This window comes from Carettochelys insculpta, chromosome 5, assembly GCF_033958435.1.
Source record: "Carettochelys insculpta isolate YL-2023 chromosome 5, ASM3395843v1, whole genome shotgun sequence".
NCBI classification, from domain to species: domain Eukaryota; kingdom Metazoa; phylum Chordata; order Testudines; family Carettochelyidae; genus Carettochelys; species Carettochelys insculpta.
In genome coordinates, this window is record NC_134141.1 from 15,804,114 (window position 1) to 15,825,946 (window position 21,833).

The 21,833-nt window shown below is 46.2% G+C and overlaps 1 protein-coding gene across 7 annotated transcripts in view; it reads left to right on the top strand.

Moving 5' to 3' along the window:
* Positions 1-21,833, top strand: part of LINGO2 (leucine rich repeat and Ig domain containing 2) — a 663,558-nt gene that overhangs the window by 435,992 nt on the left and 205,733 nt on the right. For all 7 annotated transcript variants that reach the window (XM_074994697.1, XM_074994695.1, XM_074994694.1 and 4 more), the window contains one exon: positions 19,914-20,073. The gene's annotated coding sequence lies outside the window, so the exon portion shown is untranslated. The remainder of the gene's footprint in view (positions 1-19,913; positions 20,074-21,833) is intronic.

Below are 21,833 nucleotides of genomic sequence, written 5' to 3' on the forward strand. Positions count from 1 at the left end.
CAAAAAAAGTGTTTTATGATTTTTTTACAGTGCTAATACCTGGAGATCCATGTGCAATTGGGTTGTGTAAGGGGAGATGGCTATTGCTGTGAACTAATAATAGTCCTTTCCCTTCCTTTATGGTAGTGATGTATGGCTTAGTATATGCATTGATCTTGCCTTGTTAGAAAAAGCCAGTGAAACTTGATTATAGCTACCCTATTCTGATCTTTGCCTTGTACACACACACACATGCAATCACCAGAAACCATATGATACTCTGTTTCCTTTTAAGTAGCCTAATTGTGTGCGGATGCATGTGTTTCTTTAAAAAGAGACCTGCAATCCAGAGAGAACAGTCTCAGTAACACGGAGTATTCCTCTGCTTGTCTGCTTCATGTTCCTTTTCAGGTTCCTTTTCATTGAGTATTAATTGTTTTTTTTTAAAAATAATACCATTTAATTCTATCCCTCATCATTGGCTGACATTTTGTGCTTTTGAATGACCATTCTCACTTCCTCATCTACTGAGATGATGTTAGCCTTGTGGGATTTTTGAGGCAGCTAATAATGGTGATGAACTGTGACTGATTTTAGCTTTGGGTGCATTTCCATGCATGTAGTTCCCTGACAGCTCATTTGCTTTGAAATTAAGTTCTCAAATTATTTACAGTATGGTTGCTTCTGCTTCAGACTGGATATTTATGGCTCTTATTGTTGTCTTTTCCTACTTATGTTCTTATGCTGCTGTCAGTTAACTTCCTCCATTCACAGTTCTTTAAAGTAAGGCTCCTTTTGTCTTCAGTAGGGTTTTTCCAGATATGTGATGTTCCCTCTGGCTGAAGTTTTGCCTTCTTTACAACCTGTTGTGCATGGTGGTTTGCACTAACAAATCTGTCTCTTTAGTTGATTTCTGCTGAGAAATTATTTCTCCTTAGCTTGCCGTTCATGTCGTCATTTTTGTGCATAGATATGTTCAAGAATATGTAATCAGTGGTGCTGACAGCTGCTGTGGGCCCTCGGGCAAGGTGGGAAGGAGGGGAAGCTGTCACAGGGCCAAGAGTGGGAGGACTGAGGGCCAACGGCAGTCAGCCCTCAGTGCCGCCCCAATCACAGCCATGGGCCTTCCCCACACAGCCAGAGCAGTGCTACCAGGGCATTTCAAAGGGACTTGGACTTTCAGACACTGGCAATGCAACATCCAGGGGCAACTGTTCCCTCCTGCCCTACCCCCATCGGTGGGCCTATATAAAATACTTTGTCTTACTAAGCTTTCAGTTGTCAGTCAAACAATAACATCAATTGTATGGGCCTATGTAAACATGCACATGGTTGTGCACACTGGTGATTGTCCCAGAAAAGCTATTCATGCTACACTTAATTAATTGCACTGTCAGTCATTCCATGCCAGGTTCTGGCAGCTGCAAGACAGCTTCCATTTGACTGGTGTCACTGCCATGAACATAATGCTACTATAAGTAAGCGAAGACTATTTAAAGATTGTGTAGGTCTCTCCTGGGCATAGTGAGGGAAATACTGCAATGAAGTAAGGCTTTCCCTGCCGACATGCTCAGACTGCATAGAATGGTTGTTGCATTAAAGAATGGCTGAGTTGTTCTAAGAATAACTCTTTGCACTTCAATAGCTTTTTATATATTCAGAGCACAGTGCAAACACTGGGTCTGATTCAGGGACCTGACCGTATTGTGCATGGTAGAGCACTGGGGAAGAAGAGAGCAAAGTCACTAAGTCACCTTTGCTTTGTCTGTGTTGAGCCACAAAAACAGACTGAGGGTTAGGGAATGAGATATAACCTATTAGCAGTTGAAGTAGCCGAAAGTGCTGGAAACCTTTGATGCAGAGAAGAATAAGGGAACTGAAAAAAACGGAGATTATTGACAGGGATGAGGCATGACCAGATTGGGGATTTGACAATTCAGTAGATCCTGCCTGCAGGAATACTGATTGGACATAGCTGTACCTTGTAAACATCTTTTGATTGAACCCTGAAGAAGGGCCTGGTCAATACCTGTTCTCATTCTTAAGGCTCAGGAGAAGCGGCTAGCCCAGGAATTTAATTCACACCTTCCCTTGGCAACAGTAAGAAATCCACTCTTGCATGTTAAACATTTTTATTGTATAGATATCCTCCTAGAGCAGGGGTCTGCAACTAGTATCTCTGGAGCTGCATACAGCTCTTTAAGGACTTCTTTGTGGCTCCCAACACTATGGCTGCAAGGTAAAAAAGAACCCTCCTGGTTATTTTTGATATATGGTGAATACCTAAAAGCCCAACAACGAACACCTTATATCTAAATATCAAATGACAAGTGATCTCAAAATGTTGGATAACTCCCCATTTAATAAATACAGTGCATTGTGGGACATGAAACTATATCTGTGTTTTGATCGTGTTGCTAACAAAAGGAAGCTTGTGGCTTTCCTGCTGTGAAGGGTAACATGCATTTTGAGAAAGAAAACTGAAGTTAAACGTGAAGTAAAATTGGCATAAATAAAACAAGTTCAGGAGTGAAAGTCAGGAAGATAGTGTAACAAACTCACATGTAAAGTGTGGGGAGATAGACTATGTGAAAGTTTTGTGAACGTCCTGCAGTAAACACGTGTTGCATTACAAATCATTGCGTGCATGCTATTCTTAAAATAAGGGTTACAAAACGTATGGGTTGACGTTATGTATAAAGGACCATCTCATATTCACATGTGTTGTGGCTCTTGAATTGCTGAGCTCTCGACTGAATTAGGAAAGATGTCTCTTCTTGCTATTTTGGTTGCCCACCCCTGTCCTAGAGGCTCCTACTTCTTTCCTTGATTGTCGTCAAATCGTGGTTATATATTGGCTAAAGATACAAGTCTTTTGTTGTAATTATGTTATCTTGTTAGGCATCTAACTGTCTGATAGGAAATCCATGATTACATTTCCATTCAGAATCTTTCTTCATCAGTTGCAAGACAAGCCTGTGATTATCCCTCTGTAATTGTGTGAACAGCACCTTTGTTATTACAATGCTAATTGTTTTCAGTTAAAGTTATAAGAATTTAGTTTTTATAGACTACCCGGGAAGCTACTTCAGGTCTGGTGATTTTCTCGTTATGTGCTATGTAGAAATTTAATTTTAGAGGTTATGTTAAAGGAAATAAAATTTGTTTCATCCTTTTAAGACACAAAATATTACTTGTCTGCTGTATCTTATGGGTCTATCATGCCTTTTCAGTCACTGTTTTACAGATCTTCATGAAGCACTCTTAAAGGAGAGTTGCAATTACACTCACTTTCATGATGGAGAAACTAAGGCACATAGAAGTTAATTGGCTTGCCCTAAATCATGAGATGACTCTGTGGAAGAGCCAATAACAGGATATGGTTCCTCTGACTGCTTCCTGCACTGACACAACTTGACTTCATATCTATCATGAAATCTTACAACAGATGACAATCTCACAGTTACTCCAGTGGCTAAAATGGTTGCAAATAAGTGCTTTGTGTTACATTCTTAGTGCTTATTGTACTCTTAACTTAAATATGTATTACGTGGTGCACAATGGCAAGAGAACATTAAGGGGAGAGTCGTTAATTACAAGATCACATGATCTCTGCCTCAGTCAGTGCACAGGGTGCAACTGCTCTGAATCATGGTTGCAATCATCCTTGCCTAGCTGGTCCCATTTTGCAGCTCAGTCTTCCATCATTGTCTCTCCTTTGCCTCCTGCTCTAGTCCTAATCTCTACAAGGTCCTTGTCCCATTCCACTCCTTCCCTTCTCTTCCATTCCCAGCCTGGCTCTTCTTCCCTGTGCATGTGTCAGGCAGCTTCCTCCTACACCTTGCTGGGGAGTCAACAAGAGGGTGACTCAAAGCAAAAGTGAAATGACTTAGTTCTGGTGTCTGGTTTCATTCCAGTCCTGCAGGTTCTAGCTTCTCAGGGCAATTACAGGGGCTTGAATTCCTGAGCTAAATAGGCAAAGCTGCTATCTGGGGTGCCACACGCATGATGCACTTGACACTAGCAGCTAAGAAGGAATGAACCCTGCTCAGTGAGAGTTGGATCTTCAGAGATTTTAGCTGCTGTGGGAATGAAGATTTTCCAAGTCTTACAACTTGGCCAGATTTGGATGGATTTTCACACAAACAGCAAAAGTCACATCCCTGACACGCAGCTCTCCCCGACTTCCCTCCCTGCTAAATTTCAAGTCTCTGCTTCCAAATTTGGAGATGCTAGAGCTTCCCAAGGAAAAGGTTATGGAGCATTTTTTAATGCTAACAAGACCAAATAATGTATTTCCCCAAGCCACATTCCTCCAAGCTGCTGAAATGCTTGGAGTGGAACTTTTCAAACGTTTGAGCCAGAAGAAGTTATGCAACACGGAAATTTTCAATCCAAAAGGTTAAAGTTTAGCAAATGTAGACTGAAAGGAGGGCTCTATACTCTGAAGTATCTGTCAACTATACTATTAGGTGGCAATACCATACCCAGCTATAATCACCAGGGTATCGTCTACATTATTGTGAAAAGTCAGTAAAACCTTCTGTTTTGTATAGTGATCTCCATGTCATAGTGAGTCTGTGAATATTGCTAATGTCTTTGAGCCCAAACATACGAACTGCTGAACACCTTCCAGAAGTTGCTTAGGGCATGTCTACACTTAGGTGAAGATCAACGCTCCGGGAGTTGATTTTTCAGGGCTCAATTTAGCTTGTCTAATAGGGGAATGCTACATCAAACACTGAGGGTGCTTTCATTGACTCTGGTACTCCTCATAACGGCAAGGAGTAAGGGATATCTATGGGAGAGCTTCTCCCATCGATTTCCTGCAGTGTGGCTGCACCAGAAACTTCGGGTTCATCAACTTCAGCACACAATCCTCATAGCTAGAACTGTGTATCTTAAGTTGAACTTGTTTTGTAGTGTAGACCAGACCTCAATTGAATCACAGAATCACAGGGCTAGAAGGAACTTCAGGAGGTCATCTCGTCTAGCCCCCTGCTTCAAGCAGGACCAATCCCCACAAAGTCATCCCAGCCAGGACCTTGTCAATCTGGGATTTAAATACCTCAAGAGATGAAGAATCCACCACCTCTCTAGGCAACTCCTTCCAATGCTTCACCACCCTCCTGGTGAAGCAGTTTTTCCTAATATCTAACTTACATCTCTCCCTCTTCAACTTCAGATCATTACTCCTTGTTCTGCCATCTGACACCACTGAGAGCAGTTTCTCACCCTCCTCTTTGGAGCTCCCCTTCAGGAAGTTGAAAGCTACTATTAAATCACCCCTAAGTCTTCTCTTCTGTAAACTAACAAGCCCAAATCCCTCAGCCTACCCTCATAGGTCTTGTGCTCCAGCCCCTTAATCACTTTTGTTGCCCTCCACTGAACCAGCATATCCACATCCTTTTTGTATTGGGGGGCCCAAAACTGGACACAGTATTCCAGATGTGGCCTCACCAGTGCTGAATAGAGGGGAATAACTACTTCTCTAGATCTGCTCAAAATGAAATGGTACCCAGAAGGATTGAACTCACAATCCTGCATTTGCAGGCAACTGCTCACACCCCTGAGTCATCCCTTCCCCTATGTTTCAATTGCTTCAGGAGTGATGAAGAATGCTCACTACCTTGCGAGAGTTATAGTAAGATTGAATTTGGGAGTCTTGTTATTGCCAAGTGGTTTGAGCTCAAGCACTTCAGTCACTTACACATCAGGGTGGCATCATTTGCAAGTTGATTTTTACACTTCCAACCATGTCTGTGGTGTGACTTTACCCTGCAGTGTATTGGTTTTATAAATCAATATGTTTCTTTACACCTCTGAAAAACAAATGCCAAAATATAAATATGAATAATTTATGCTGGAAAGATATGTTAGAAATATGATACCATACAATAGCATTTTATGTGTCTGACAGTCTTTCTGAGGAGCAAAGAAATTAATTCAAGATCAAGACGAACTAAATTAATGTGAGTTATGTCCTAGTGCAAAGTACATGCGGCATTAATTAAATAAGCTCTGCTTGATTCTACTTTCATACTAGTGGAAATCCACACAAATCCCACTGATGTCAATGCATGTGTGCCAGGTAGAAATCAATGTGAGTGGAGAATAAAGGCCCAATCTTGAATGGTGCTGAGCACCCAAAAATCTCATTAAGTAGATGTTGCGAAGAGTCATCACTTTTCACTATCAGATCCTAAGATGAAGATCTTCCAGAAGATAGTGCTATAAATAAGGAGTTGATTGTTAAGTATTCTAAGAGCATTCATTGTTAGATTCCAGCGAATGCTGCCTTTTTGAAATTAAAAGAGCTGCTGCAGGTGTTCCTGAGGGCTTCATTTGACTTGCAGAACTTTTATTCCTGGTGATGAAACAGCAGCTGTTGAAAGCCCAGAGTTGGAGTCCAGGCTGATTTTATAAGCACTTAGAAACATACAGATGTTTTACGCTTTCTCAGAGCATAATTGTACTCCAAGAAGAGGGAGCATTTCCTTATTCTGAGTATGGGTTTCCACATATTTTTCTCCTGTCTCCTAGTTCAGTTTGTTCTGCCTCCTTGAGGGAGATGCCCAGGTTTGATCCATGCTCTGCTTGTTCTGCACATATTTTTAATTCAGTTGATTCAAATCAGCACGCTTTGCTCAGTTCTCCAGTATTTAAATTCCAAGTGTAAGCCTTCTGTGGACTATTCTTTCAATGAATTTCAGAAGCAGAGATTCAAATTTACTTTTTTAGGTATACATTTAATGCAGATCAAGCCATTTCAGCCAAGCCTCCTTCACCGTGTTTAAGCAAATATTTATCTGTAAAAAACCAAAAACCTGTAAATCTAAAGAGTTTCACTTGTACTGAAAATCAGTCTCTATCTCAAGTATATATTTTATTGGCAAACAAATAAGTATTCAGAATTTATTATTAATTTAACTAGAAATGAAAAATATGCACTTTTTTATTGCAGCACTGGGAATTTCATGGGATTATTTGAGATCTTTCAAAACATATACAATGGGGACGTTTGTAGATGAGGAGGCTTGGAAGTGGGCCTGCTTGCACCTGGAATCATAATGAAGATTCATCTTTGGAATCTGTCACAGTGAAATCTACAAATCTGCAAATCTTCCCAGACTCAAAATGCACACCTTTTGCGTTGGCATTTATCTCCTAGCCAGAAGGTTCTGATGCTGGAGATGTGTGTGTGTGTGTGTGTGTGTGTGTGTGTGTGTGTGTGTGAACTTGCATGCATGCCAAACACTGCATAACCAGATGTTCATGGGATTACCCTCACTGTTTTTACACTCATCTAAGAGGGTTCCTTCAGTGATTCTTTAATAGGATGGATATAAAAAATGTGTCATGGATGATTCGTATAAGCTTTGTAATTAATTATGAAGTTGTTAAACATGCAAAATTGGGCTCTGCTGCACCCTCATGCTACTTACACTGTACTAAAATCAAGGTTAGTAACAGAATAGCAGAAGAATCATCAGTCTATGAGTATCTTATTTTTTTTTCAGGGACAATAAATACTTTTATACTTCCAGAAAAGTTTATATCAGTGATCTGAGATTTTATTGATTTTTTTTAAATTTTTTTAAAAACAATTAAGTGGACCATTCTAAAACTTTTAATGTATTGGTTTTAATCTTCTCTCTCTCTCTCTCTCTCTCTCTCTCTCTCTCTCTCTCTCACACACACACACACACACACACACACACACACACACACACACACACACACACACACACACACACACACACACACACACACACACACACACACACACACACAGAGTTTGTCTTCTAATCCTTCAACCCCCAATAAAAATGAAAAAGTGTGCTAGCTCTCCTATGTCAGATACACTAAGAGTTTAAGAGCAGTTCTTAGTAAACAGATGTCTGCTATATCACAATGGATTCCTCTGCTGGATGATTCAGAAGAAAACCAAGGGACTGAATGAATGATGCTTTCATCTCTGAAATATAGCACTTCCAGGTCAGGTTTGAAATGGGCAGTGTGGAGAAGCTTGCATTACTACAACCTGTCTGATCTCTGGCTCGTTTAAGGATTTGTTTACAGAAGGGTCTGTCCAGCACTTCATTAATTTTACAAGCTTTACTGGACATCTGTTTCAAATCAAACATTTAAGATCCAGAGGACTTTACAAATCAAGGTTTAAGGTAGGCTCTTAAATAACTCAGTTATTGGTATTAATGTTGTAATTAAACTTTGGTTAAAAATTAGCTCAAGGGTTTTGCCTTAGATATATACATTTTGTTTGTGTAAGGGCTGAAATGGGCCCTTCATTTCAGTCTACTATAGCAAACTGCCTCAGTGGAATCATTCCATCCCTTGTACTGGATAGAATATGAGAGATCTTTTCAGAGTGGTTATTGTTTTTTTGGTTTTTTTTTTTTTGTAGTTTTGCTGACTTTTGTAGGGAAAAGCCTGAGAAAAGAATGTCAGTGTTGTTGTCTCTTGTGATTGTATGTTGTGTTTGGTAAAGCCCTAGTCCCTGGCATGAAGGAGAATGTGTGAATCTCAGCTTACTGTATGCATACAATTTCTAGTACTTCTGGCTATTTATGAAACCTGAACCCTAAAAACTCAAAACCAGAAGGCCAATAAAAGAATCCAACATCTATTATTTTTTCAAAATCTCATCATTTTGGTGCTTGGATCTTGATTATTGAGTGCTTGGCATCATACAGACATTGGCTGTGTCCACACGTGCACGCTACTTCGAAGTAGCGGCACTAACTTCAAAATAGCACCCGTCGCGGCTACACGCGTCGGGCGCTATTTCGAAGTTAACTTCGACGTTAGGCGGCGAGACGTCGAAGTCGCTAACCTCATGAGGGGATCGGAATAGCGCCCTACTTCGACATTCAACGTCGAAGTAGGGACCGTGTAGACAATCCGCGTCCCGCAACGTCGAAATTGTGGGGTCCTCCATGGCAGCCATCAGCTGGGGGGTTGAGAGACGCTGTCTCTCCAGCCCGTGCGGGGCTCTATGGTCACCGTGTGCAGCAGCCTTTAGCCCAGGGCTTCTGGCTGCTGCTGCTGCAGCGGGGGATTCATGCTGCATGCACAGGGTCTGCAACTCGTTGTCGGCTCTGTGGATCTTGTGCTGTTTAGTGCAAGTGTGTCTGGGAGGGGCCCTTTAAGGGAGCGGCTGGCTGTTGAGTCCGCCCTGTGACCCTGTCTGCAGCTGTGCCTGGCACCCTTATTTCGATGTGTGCTACTGTGGCGTGTAGACGTTCCCTGGCTGTGCCTATTTCGATGTGGTGCTGCGCAACGTCGATGTTGAACATCGACGTTGCCAGCCCTGGAGGACGTGTAGACGTTATTCATTGAAATAGCCTATTTCAATGTCACCACATCGAAATAGGCTACTTCGATGTAGGCTTCACGTGTAGACGTAGCCTGTAAGTATTCCAGCGGACAACTGAGCTTGTGAGGCTTCTCCTGGGGTTTTAAGTAGAAGTCCGAAAGGCAAGTGAGAAGGAACATGGGAAGTCTTGCCAGTGAACCCCCAAACCGGGGGGGCAGCAACCCTCAGCACAGGTGCCAAGAGTGGCACGTGAGCCAATTTCATTGGCACCCAAGCCCAGAACTCAGCCTCGCCTTTCCTCCCCCATGCAGCTGTGAGCTTGCTCAGAGCCATCCCACCTGTGGATTCACAAAAGGTCAACTAATGCTACCGACAACCACCTAAACAGTGAACTTCTGCCTCTCAATTTATTTATTAATGAAGCTGATGTAAGTAGGACTGTGAGTGACTCTTAAAAAGTATCACCAGCACATGGACCGTCCATAGAGGTCAAAAGGTCAAATGTTGGAAATCCACCTCAGAAAGGTTGCTAAGCCCTGACGTAAACCAAAAGAAAATTTGGTGCTAAGTGAATGGCCCTACTGAAGGAGGGGTAGATTGCTGTTTAACCCTTTCCCCTTGCCAGACATTTTCAAAGACCATTTGAATTTTCCTTCACCCCTCTCCCCATCTACAATGCATCTGCTAGGAGGTAGGAGAGCCATCAGTCTATGTTATGCAGTAGCATGGCAAGAAACATTGCTGGCACCACTACAGGTAGTCACTCAACTTGGATGGCTCAGGCAGTAGGCAGGCGGCCCATGACTCTTCGGTGTTCTCAGGCTGCTTCCCAATAGACAGGTGGCCACATCGTGCTTTCTGCATTGTTGACTCTGCGCACTCTCTCCCTTGTGCTGATTAGCTCTGAGGCTCCCGTCCTTTCACTTGCTTTGTCTTTCCATTTAGCTGATCCTTTTGCACCATAACCCGCCAGAAAGGATTTCAATAAGAAAGCCAAGCCAAAAAGCTGCCTGATCTCACATGACCCTTACATTGTTCACTCTATGTCTCTCTTTTGTTCCTTTTCTCCTTATTCCTTTGTCTGTCTTATCTATTTAGATTATATTGTCTTTGGAACGACCTCTCATTCTGTGTGCACATAGTGCCTAGTCTGAAGGGGCCCTGTTCTTCATTAGTCCCTAATCACTGCCGTAATAAATAGGGCAAAGAAGGGTGTGGGCATTTGTGCCTTTGCTAAGAGCCAAACACAGCCCTCCTCCTTGCATATAAACAGGGCAGGATGTGCAAAAGGTTCATGCCCTCACTTGCACTAACCTCCCACAAAGGTAAACAGAGAGACCAAGCTACAAATCTGCCTGCCCCCTGTCATGCTGTGGAACTGGCACTGCTCAGGGAAAGGTCATGCTGAACCTTGGGAAAGGCTGTGACTGGGAGCTGCTCTTGCCAGTATTGTCACAAAGCTACTGCAGTTGTTGGCTGGATTCTGCACTGCAATAAATTAAACCTTGTGCATCCATTTCTGACTATGCACAGTGAGCGCATAATGTCACTCTGCACCCGCTTTACTTAGCTAGAAATGGCTATGTAAAGTGCAGGTCTGTGGAAAGTCAAGCCCATCACATCTGCCTTGGATCCAATGCCTCTCCACCTTCCTCAACTGTGGCACTGTGCTTTTAAAGCTGTGCTTTAAGGTTTGGCACTGTGATTTAAAGTTCAGCTCTTAGCTTATATTTTCAACTTCTATTGTCAGTATTTTTTCCCTTGGCAAGTAAGACAGAAATAACAGTAGATATAAATAACAGGAGGGATGTTGAATATTGAGCCCATCTAAAGGGGGTGCAGGAGCATTATAGGTGCAATACCATGTTTGGGCTTTCCTATTTATACTTCTTTTTTTAATATAGGTTGACCCTTTTAAGTCCAGCATCCTCAGGACCAGACCAGTGCTGAATGAGAGAATTTGCCAAACCACAGGAGGTCAATATTTTCCAGCACATTACGAACACTTCCACTGCGTACTGAGTTCTTAGAAGACACTTAGGGGTAAATTACAGCTAAATAACAGCATAGAACAATGAGAGCCAGGACTGATGGCTATAAACAAACATTAAGACCCCAGAAAACTTGGCCGCACTCATAAGTGGCTGTCCAGCTAATTAAAATCATGCCAGATTAAAGATGTTGACAGACAAGAGTGTGCCATACTTAAGAGGTTCAACCTGTACCGGCTTTGTTTAACATTTGTGCTTTGTAAAATCCTTACTAGTAGTTTAATTAAAAGCAGTACAGGCAGAGTACAGGGAACAGTCCAGTTTTCTTTTTCTGCAATAAAATAATCTATTGTTGTAACACAGATGACATTGATTTGCCACATGGCAATGTGAGGTGACAGAATGCTATTGATGCTTCAGTCCTTGGACTATCTTCTGTAATTAACAAAAAGAATAAAGGTTGCGAGTCTAAATCTGTCCAGTACAGCAGCTCTGAGACAACAAGCAAAACAAAATCTTAAGAGTAAAACAATCAATTTGTCCCTAACATTTGCAGTCTTTTTAACAAGTATCAGAGAGGTTGCCATGTTAGTCTGTAGCTTCGAGAACAAGAAGTCTTGTGGCACCTTATAAACTAACAGATATTTTGGAGCATAAGCTTTCATGGGCAAAGACCTGCTTCATCAAATGCATGAGTGGGGGGAGTGGTTTCAGAGGGGTATTTAAAGAGTGGGGTCCCAGTAAAAGGGGGGGCCAGAGCTGACAAGGTCTATTCAGCAAGGTGGAAATGGCCCAGTATCAACAGTACTTATCAAAGGAGGAAAAAACAAGTCAGATTTTAAAACATTCTTGATCAAAACCTGTGGCACTGGACCAAGTCTAAAATCCATAGCACATAAGTGGGTATTAACCAGCTTTGATCCTATGGGTTTTTTTCCCCATTTTGAGAACTAAGCATAGTGAGATAATCATAATCACTGTGTGCCAGTGACTGGAATGCTTAACACAGTTTTAGCTCCATGATTGGCAAAGCATTGTGTAGGAATACTGGGTAACCTACAGAGACATGCACCATTGTGCACATAATGGTCATTACTGTCTGTTGTTTTTTTCTTTATTTCTTGAGAACATATGTTAAAATAAACCTGTTCCATTTCTTATCACTTTTAAGCCGCGTCTACAAGTGCCGGCTACTTCGAAGTAGCCAGGCCAACTTCGAAATAGCGCCTGCCACGGCTACACGTGGCAGGCGCTATTTCGAAGTTGACATCGACGTAAGGCGGTGAGACGTCGAAGTCGCTATCCCCATGAGGAGATGGGAATAGCGCCCTACTTCTACGTTGAACGTCGAAGTAAGGAACGTGTAGCCGTTGCGCGTCCCACAACATCGAAATAGCGGGGTCCACCATGGCGGCCATCAGCTGAGGGGTTGAGAGATGCTCTCTCCAGCCCCTGAGCTCGATGGTTGCCGTGTGCAGCGGCCCCTTAAAGGTCCCCGCCCCCTGCCTTCCTGTGCAGGAAGCTGAAAGAGCGTGCAGGCGGCAGCCCAGCCACACGGCCAGCCTGCATGCCCCTCTGCAGCCACAGAAACCCCCCACCACTGCAATGGCCAGCCCCCAGCCCCCCAAGCGCCCCCAGGGCACCCCCCCCAGGGGAGCCAGGGCTCCCAGCCCGGCAGCCAGGCTGGGAAGTGGCAGCGGGGCCCCTCCTGGACAGAGGCCGAGCTTCGGGACCTGCTAGGGCTCTGGAGTGAGGAGGAGGTGCTCCAGGTAATGGGGAGCAAGAGGCGGAACGTGGATGCGTTCGCTCGGCTGGCCGACGGCCTGGCCACCCGGGGGGTCACCCTGCCTGCACTCCTGACCACGTCAGGAGTAAGGTGAAGGAGCTGTGGCAGGGTTACGCCCGGGCCCGGGATGCAGCCAGCCGATCTGGGGCCGCCCCCGTCACTTGCCTCTTTTACAGGGAGCTCAGGGCCATCCTGGGCCCCCGGCACACCTCCTACCCTCCGGCCACTCTTGATACCTCAGCCGATGAGCCCCAGCAGGCCCTGGAGGCGGAGTCCGCCCCGGAGGGAAGCCCCGCACCCCAGGGGCCCCCCCAGGATCCCACTCCTGGGACACTGGAGGAGGGGGAGGGGGAGTCCTCCTCCAGTGACGGGGGGCTCCGGATCACACTGCCATCATGGAGCTCCAGCAGGGCGTCTGCCCACCGGGTGTCCCCCGACCGTTGGAGCAGACCATCAGGTATGTACCCCCCTGGTGCACACTCCCGGGGTTGAGGGGCGGGGGTAACAGACATGACCAGGGCCCTCCACATGCCCAGATGACCATGGCCCCAAGGACAGCAGTGGCATGTCCCTCACAGGAGTGCATCAGCCCCTGTCCCCTCAGCAGGACAGTGCCATGCCCCATCCCTGGGGATGGGGGGAGTGGAACCTAGGGTCCCCCCGGGGGGAAGGGGGTGGGACACACATCAGCAGCAGCAGCATCTCCCGGGGACGGGGATGGGGAACCAGCAGCAGAGGGGTGGGGGGACAAGGGCCTTGGCTCGGGGCCCACACTAATGGCTGTCTCCACTCTTCTTCCCCCACTGTGTTCTGCAGCTGCACCATTGGAAGGACCGGAGAGCGCCGGCGAGGTGTCAGTGGTCCCAGAGAGCCCACCGGGGCCATCAGTCCAGGCCAGCCCCTCGGCGGAGCACCGACCGGCCCAAGGGCGGGGACGACGGCAGAGCCAGCACCACCCACGGACGGCGACGGACCCCCAGCTGCTGGCAATCCTCCATCAGCAGCTGGAGGTCTCCGAGCAGCGCCTTCGGGTGGAGGAGCGGCGCCTCCAACTCCAGAAGCGGGAGCTGGCCTGGCGCCAGGAGGCATGGGGGGCCTTTATGTGCACCCTCGAGCGCATCGCGGACTAGCTGGCCCCCCATACCACGCCGGCCACCGCTCTGCCCGCCCTGCCTGCTCCACCTGCCGCTCCACCCGCTGCTCCACCCGCCGTCGCACCGCCATCCGCCACCGAGGGCCCTTCCGCCGAGGGTGACCTGGGGCCAGCTGACACCCGCCGGCCTTATCTCCCGGTCCGCCCGGCCCCTAGCCAGCCCCGGCCAGGGCTGAGGCCGAGGCCGCCCACCCCCAGCGCTGGACGTTAGGGGGTGTGGGGCCCAGGATGTGGCTCCCCCCCTCCCCCTTTGTATATATCCCCTTCAGTAATCATCTTCTTTTGTAAATAGTTTGTATTAGACCCCTGTTGTTATGTTGTTATGCTTATACCTGCCCCCCCATGTAAATAGTTCTCCCCTTCCTTGTCTTCCCCTTTTTTCTTTCATCTTATCTTATTTATAATACATATATATAATATATATATATTATTTATGTTGCCTGTAAATAGTTAGTTATGATAATAATAATAAGAGTTCAACATATATCTGGTTTGACGAACAAATGTCTGTTTTTTTAATAAGGAAAGTGTGGGGGGGTGCTCTTAGGTGCTCTGTGGTGTGGGCGTAGGGGCAGGGAGTGTTGTGGAGGATGGGGGGGTGCAGTGGGGGGCCTGCCAGCGTTCACCCCGCGGCCTCGTTGAACTGGGCCCACAGGGCCTCCCGGACCCGGGTCCCTTTGGGGTCCATCTGGCAACTGGGGGCAGCGGGTGGCTGCACATCGGCCCTGCCAGCCTCCACAGCCCAGCCCTGAAAGAGTGCCTCCCCCTTGCTCTCGACGAGGTTGTGGAGGGCGCTGCACGTGCCCACGATCTGGGGGCTGTTGGTGGGGCCCACATCAAGGCGGGTGAGGAGACACCTCCAGCGCCCTTTGAGGTGGCCAAATGTGCGCTCCACCACCTAGCGCGTGTGGTTCAGGCTCATGTTGAAGTGCTCCTGGCTGGCTGACAGGTGGCCCGTGTAAGGGTGCATGAGCCAGGGCCGGAGCGGGTATGCCATGTCTGCGATGATGCAGAGGGGCATGGTGGTGTCCCCCACAGGGATCTCCCGCTGGGGGATGAAGGTCCCCGCCTCCAGCCGGCGGCACAGGCCCAAATTCCGGAATACCCGGGCGTCGTGGGTGCTGCCAGGCCAGCCCACATATATGTCCAGGAAGTGGCCCCGGCTGTCCACCAAGGCCTGGAGGACCACTGAGTGGTAGCCCTTCCTGTTTAAGTAACATCTTCCACTGTGCTCTGGGGCACGGATGGGGATGTGGGTCCCATCCAGAACCCCAAAGCAATTGGGGAAGCCCAGGGTGGCAAACCCCACAATGGCGGCATCCAGGTCCCCAAGCCGCACAAGCCTGTGGAGGAGCAGGGCGTTGATTGCGTGGATGACCTGCAGGGGAAGCACATGGGAGAGCACCAATGAGGGGTGTGCAGGGTGTGTGTGACCCTCCCCTGCCAGGGCTCCCCTCCACCCCCAGGGCTGCCTCCCCCTCCCCGTGGGTCCTCTTACCTCCATGAGGACAGCCCCGATGGTGGCCTTGCCGACGCCAAACTGCTGGCCCACAGATCGGTAGCTGTCTGGAGTGGCCAGCTTCCAGACAGTGATGCCGACCCGTTTCTCGATGATGAGGGCACGCTGTATGAAGGTGTCCTGGTGCGTCAGTGCGGGGGTGAGCCACTGGCATATCTCCAGAAACATCTGCCAGCTCATGCAAAAGTTCTGGAGCCAGTGGTCCTCGTCCCACTCGCTGAGCACCAGCCGCTCCCACCAGTCGGTGCTCGTGGGGTAGCTCCACAGCCGGCAGCATGTGCGGCCGGGGGGGGGGCGGCGGAGGGCTGCAGGGTTTGGGGTTGCTTCGTCCTCCCCTGCGGGCAGCTCCTCCTCTGTGGCTAGGATGTGATCAGCTGCCTCCTGCATGGCATCGAGCAGGATGAGCACTGCTCCTGCAGGGGCGGCTGGGTGGACCTCTGGCTGCTGCTGCTGCTGCTGCTGCTGCTGGGGGTCCATGACTGCGTCGCCCGAGGTGTGCGTGCCTATGGCTCTGCAGACCTCGTGCTGTGCAGGCTGAGTGTGTCTGGGAGGAGCCCTTTAAGGGAGCGGCTAGCTGTTGCCCCAGAAGTGCTAGTCCGCCCTGTGACCCTGTCTGCAGCTGTTCCTGGCACCCTTATTTCAAGGTGTGCTACTTTGGCGTGTAGACGTTCCCCTGCAGTGCCTACTTCGATGTTGTGCTGCCCAACTTCAACGTTGAACGTCGACAGCACCAGCCCTGGAGGATGTGTGGACGTTATTCATCGAAATAGCTTATTTCGATGTCGCTACATCGATGTAGCTATAAGCTATTTCGATGTAGCATTCACATGTAGATGTAGCCTTACTGCCCTTTGCACTCACTGACGCTTCCCAGCCTCCTACTCTCTCAAGGATATCTTTGCTGACCTCTGCAGCTCAGACTTCTCCATCCCTCTCACCTACCTGCAATGGTACACCTTTGTTCTTCAGATCTCTGGTGTCTGTCTGCAGTGTCAACCCTTCCTTTGCTCTTGACTCATTTGCCTCACACTTTCACATTTTAGTCCATCACAGCGAACATCGCTCCCCTTCATATCAGTTTTCACTGGTCTTGTGCTACTAAGCAACTCCAGTGAAAATCCATCGAGCACACTCATTTTCTCCTCTCCTCAATTGATCTACTCTTTCTTAAATTCTGCCCTATGCCTTCCTCACTCCTTGATTAGCTTGTGTATCTTCCTTCGATGTGACCTCTTTTGTCTCTGTCGTCTTATCACAGAGGTAGCTGTGTTAGCCTGTATGTTCCTTAAATTCTGCCACATGCCTTCCTCACTCCTTGATTAGCTTGCATACCTTCCATTGATGTGGTCTCTGATGAAGCAGGTCTTTGCCCACGAAAGATTATGCTCCAGAATATCTGTTAGTCTATAAAGTGCCACAGGACTTCTTCTTGTTCTCTGTCTTCTTGTGCACTCTTAGCTTCCTTCCTTCTTCCCTTTCCGCCTCAGAGCTTTCTGCCTGTTTGGTTTTGTTGTTCCAGAGAAAAGTTTGTAAGTATGAATGCAAAATCTCCTCCTCTCATGACCTTGCCCATCTAATCTGCCTGGACCCCAAGCCAACCTCTCCTCCTTTACCACATCCTCTGGTTTAGAAGCATCCTATCTTCTGTTGACTTCTAGTCCCTGGATTTACCTGCCTTTCCTCCCTTCAATTGATTGTCTCGGGCATATCACCTTCTTTTTTCACCTCTGATATTCCTTTCAAGATGCTTCAGGCTGATCACACAAATGTTGGGGTGCTTAAATTTCCTAGTTGCTATTAAAAATGTTGACCTTACTTTGAGTACCATGTGCAACTTGGGCGTATGTTCAGATTTTAATGAATACATATCTGAAATATTATGAGTTGTATGCTGTTTACAAACAGTAATTGAATTAAACTGTTTTCCGTTTTTATTTTGAGACATCTACTCTTTGAAAAACGGCTACATTTTTGTTCAGGCTAGTGTGTGTGTGAGAGAGAGAGAGAGAGCGCGAGAGAGAGGGATGTTACATACCAAGATAATTCCTTCTTTCTATCTCTGTAGAAATGGGTATCTAGTTACAAAAAAAAAAAAAAAAACACAACAAATTTGTACGACCCTGTGCAATGCATTTCTAATATGGAAACATTAGCAGCTGTAAGCTTAGCGGTACAAGGGTGTCTCTTTCCCTTCTAAAATATTTGTCTGTTTCTGATTCTTTATGTGTGTTAGCGGGTGATGCTGTGCACATTAAACTCAATGGCAAAACTCGCTCTCATGTCTTGATGAAGGATCAGGCCCCAGCTGTGTTTACGATGTAGGTATTCATCTGACCTTGAGTGTAGAAGATCAGAAGAGCCATTAGTCTTGATCGTTATTCCTTAGGTGGAGTCCTGGGATCCGCAACCTGTCTCTCTTCCTCCAATGTGCAGGTGGCTGGTTCCACACACTGCCTCAGCTCACACGTGCTGATGCTGCCTCTGCAGGTCCTGTTGGCCATGGTTCCCAACCCATGGAAGCTGCAGAGCTGGCACTCCAGGCTGAGGCATCACACAAAGCATCCCTGGCCATCTTTCCACCTACAAGCCAAATCATGTCTCACTTCTGGGAAACCATGTGGAGCCAGGTAGTGAGCTGGTCAGCCGTGCTCCGACTGGATTTTTCACAGCCCAGGCAGCAGTGCTGATTAGAGCTGCCAGGGTCACTTTTCAACTGGGTGTTCCACTCAAAAACCAGATGCCCGGCAACCCTAGTTATGGCTCTCGTCTTTTAGCTGTTTTGTTGCTGTCTAATTTTCAAGCTGAAAGGTCTCATACTTAATGTGTTTCCTTCCAGTGCTGGAGGATTTAAAAGTTAGAGGGAAAATCAGTATGATTCATTGGAAGATGTGACTGGAGAGGACCTCTCTCCCTACGCACATGAATTTGTGCTGTATGATGGAATGTAAGCCATATTCAAGAAGACAGCATTCACATCTAGGGGTTAAGGAGCAGGTGGTGATTAGCTGCCAGCTTCCTGGAGCGTTCCTCAGGCAGTGACTGTCAGCTTTAAGATCCAGAAGAGCTCAAGAAGAGTTTTAATCTTAGATGCGCAAGTGTCTATTTCTATTGTTAACATTTAGTTCTGCGACTGATTCTTTAGTGGTGTGAGGGGCTGATACTGCACACATTAAAATCAATGGCAAAGCTGAAGGGCCCCCAAGGAATCCCTGCCTCTTCCAGATGCCTTGGCCCTGACAATCCCTGGCTGTAGTGTGGACATAGCCAGTGAAATCTGGACTGCCCAGTCACACACAAGTTGCAGAAAGTTAGTATTGTGTCTGCCAAATACCCCAGGCATTTTTACTGCTGCTGGGAGTCACAGCCTGGTTTCCACTGATAGGAATCTGAGGCAACACAGAGAAAACCCACAGGAGAATAAGTACCCTTGCGGCATATTTCAGTTTGGTGTTTTCTTGTTCTAGATGCACCATACAGTTTACAGAACATATCACCATGGAGAGTGGATGTTGCTGCAGGAAGAGGCAATGTTTAATTTCTTGACTTTTTTAAAGAATGATGTAATGTTAGCATTGCCTGGATGTTGAGAGCCAGAACCTCTGCTGGTGTAAATCACCATTGCTGCATAACTGTGTATATGTAACATAGTGCAAAAGGTACCCAGGACTAGTACTGGTTTGTATTCTATCTGGTGCTGTTAGACACCTCGGAAGCTCACCTTGGAACACTCAAATATTACCGAGTTCTACTCATTACTCCTCTCTCTGATAAAGCTTCCATTGACTTCAGATGGGAGCGTTGCCTGTGGCAGGGATTCAAATGGGACCCTCTCTAAGAAGCCCCCCACAGCTGTGTTGGCAGCAGAGCAGTGGTGGACAGCTGAAACCCTCTAAAGACAAATATATTATTATTAAACCTGACCGTATTAATAGATGAATAATTACATGGTGTAGCAATATATATTCAGCAAAAACAATTTCTGTGGAGCACAAGCTTCACAGTCTCTGGCTTTAATGTTTATCAAGATCCACTGATGGGTTTGCACACACTTCTTTATGAAGTACGTATTGATTAAGTGGTGATGCCCCCTGGTCCTTGGACATGGTTGACTATTTTTCATTTAAAATGAAAGAATATCTGTGTTGCAGGTGCATTTCGAGCAGTTCGAGTGCGGTGCTGTGAGAGATGCTGTTGTCCATGACAGAAGGGGATTATTATGATCAAATATTCTATTTGGACTGCACCCAGTGGCCAAACGTTTCATATGGTAGACATCAAAGGATTGGACTTTTACTAATAGTGTAACAGGTAAGACTACTGAAATCAGTTCATTTATTGACAGCTTCCAGGGCTTCTATTACCTGCAGCTGTTCATGGCATTACATAGCACTCTGCTGTTTGTTTTTTGTGTTATACACAACAGAGGTCTGCTTTTACTGTATTATCTGAGTGATGCCTGTCATTTAAATTAATCCGTCTATTCTCAAAGTGGGATAAGGCAAAGACCAGGCTTAAGATTCACATTAGATAGGTACAATAAAATTTTAATCACATTCCTCTGAACAATAGAGAGGGATACAAAGACATGCTTAGATATTTTATTTTCTTTGTGTGTGTCTTTTTAAATTGTGACAAGGTAAGCTCTTGTTTTTCCATGAAAACTGTATTAGAATTGCTACTGGTCTACAATGTTTCCTCAGTCTTCTCCATTTTTTCTGTTTTTTAAAGTGGGGGAAACTGTTTTGAACAAACACAGATGCAAAGAGCTGATTCCATTTTACTTCCAAATATCTCATGCATTACCTGAGAAATGGTGCTTTCTTGAAAAATCAAAATGTTTTTGACGTTATCAAAGGATAAAGATCAAGTGGCTGGACTCTCTCTTCTCACTTACATCTGTGTAAATCAGGAGGAGTTCTACTGAACTCAGTGGCATTGCCCTTGCCTGGAAGGAATGAAAGTGAGGTAAAGCTCAGGCCTGTAAAAGATTAAGATGGCTAGTATTATTTTACTTTGAAAACCTGTGAACCCTTCCTTACCATCAGGCATGACTCCCATTTGATGCCTAGCTAATTTGTCTCCCTGCTCAGAACTATCCATAGAAATTAGCTTAAACTGCTGTCATCTGATGTGATGAGGCTCAGTCAGCCACTGCTGAGTACAGGAAACCCTCGACGCACACGGCTTCGAGTTGCACCTAACTCACTTTAATTCAAGTTGAGCACAACTTGACACTGGTCTGCAGCCCCTTCTCCCTGCATTCTCCCAGCCACGTAGCTGTCAGGCTGACAGCCATACTGCTGGGGGAAGGTAGGGAAAAGCATCCAGGAAGCTGACCAGCCCTGGTGGACTGTTCGGTTTCCCAGATCTGAAAGAGGAGGGGAGCAGCGAATCAAGCGGCAGCCTGGTTCCCGTCTCTCCGCGACTTGCACAAAAATTTGAGTTACACAGGGGTTGCAGGAACACCCCCCCTCCCCCCCCGTAACTCACTGGTTTACTGTATAACCAAGGTTAAGCCCATCTGCTGTGTCTCCATCAGGCTTTGTAGTAGTTTGGGGCATTATTTAGTTCCATCTTGAGTCTCTGTATCATGCTTTTTTTCCCATGCAAGATGCAGCTAAGACAAGATCAAGAACCACTCATTAGTCTGACACTATGAAGAAAAAGTGTTGGTAGTGACAGTGCTGCTTCAGACATAAAACCCCATGTTTATTGACATTGGTTAAAGTGTACACTATTCATGACCTTGTAAAAGGGGGTCACTTGTGATTCTGTTAAATTTTCTCAGTGCTACTGTTTATGTGTACTTCACTGGACATTGACTGAACTACTTTAGCAGTAATGAGTGGTGGAGGTGGGTGGCAAGATATCCGGTTTACTGCACATGAGTGCTTTGGAGATAAAAAAATGATTATATCAAGAGGCCTATTTTATAAACTGGATTACAAACATACTCATATTTTCACAGTGTCTATTGTCTGAATGCAGAAGTAATTTTTAATAGATATATTTGTTTCAAATATTTTCCCCAAAGCTGAATTGTGTGTGTTATACTTTGTTACTTTATC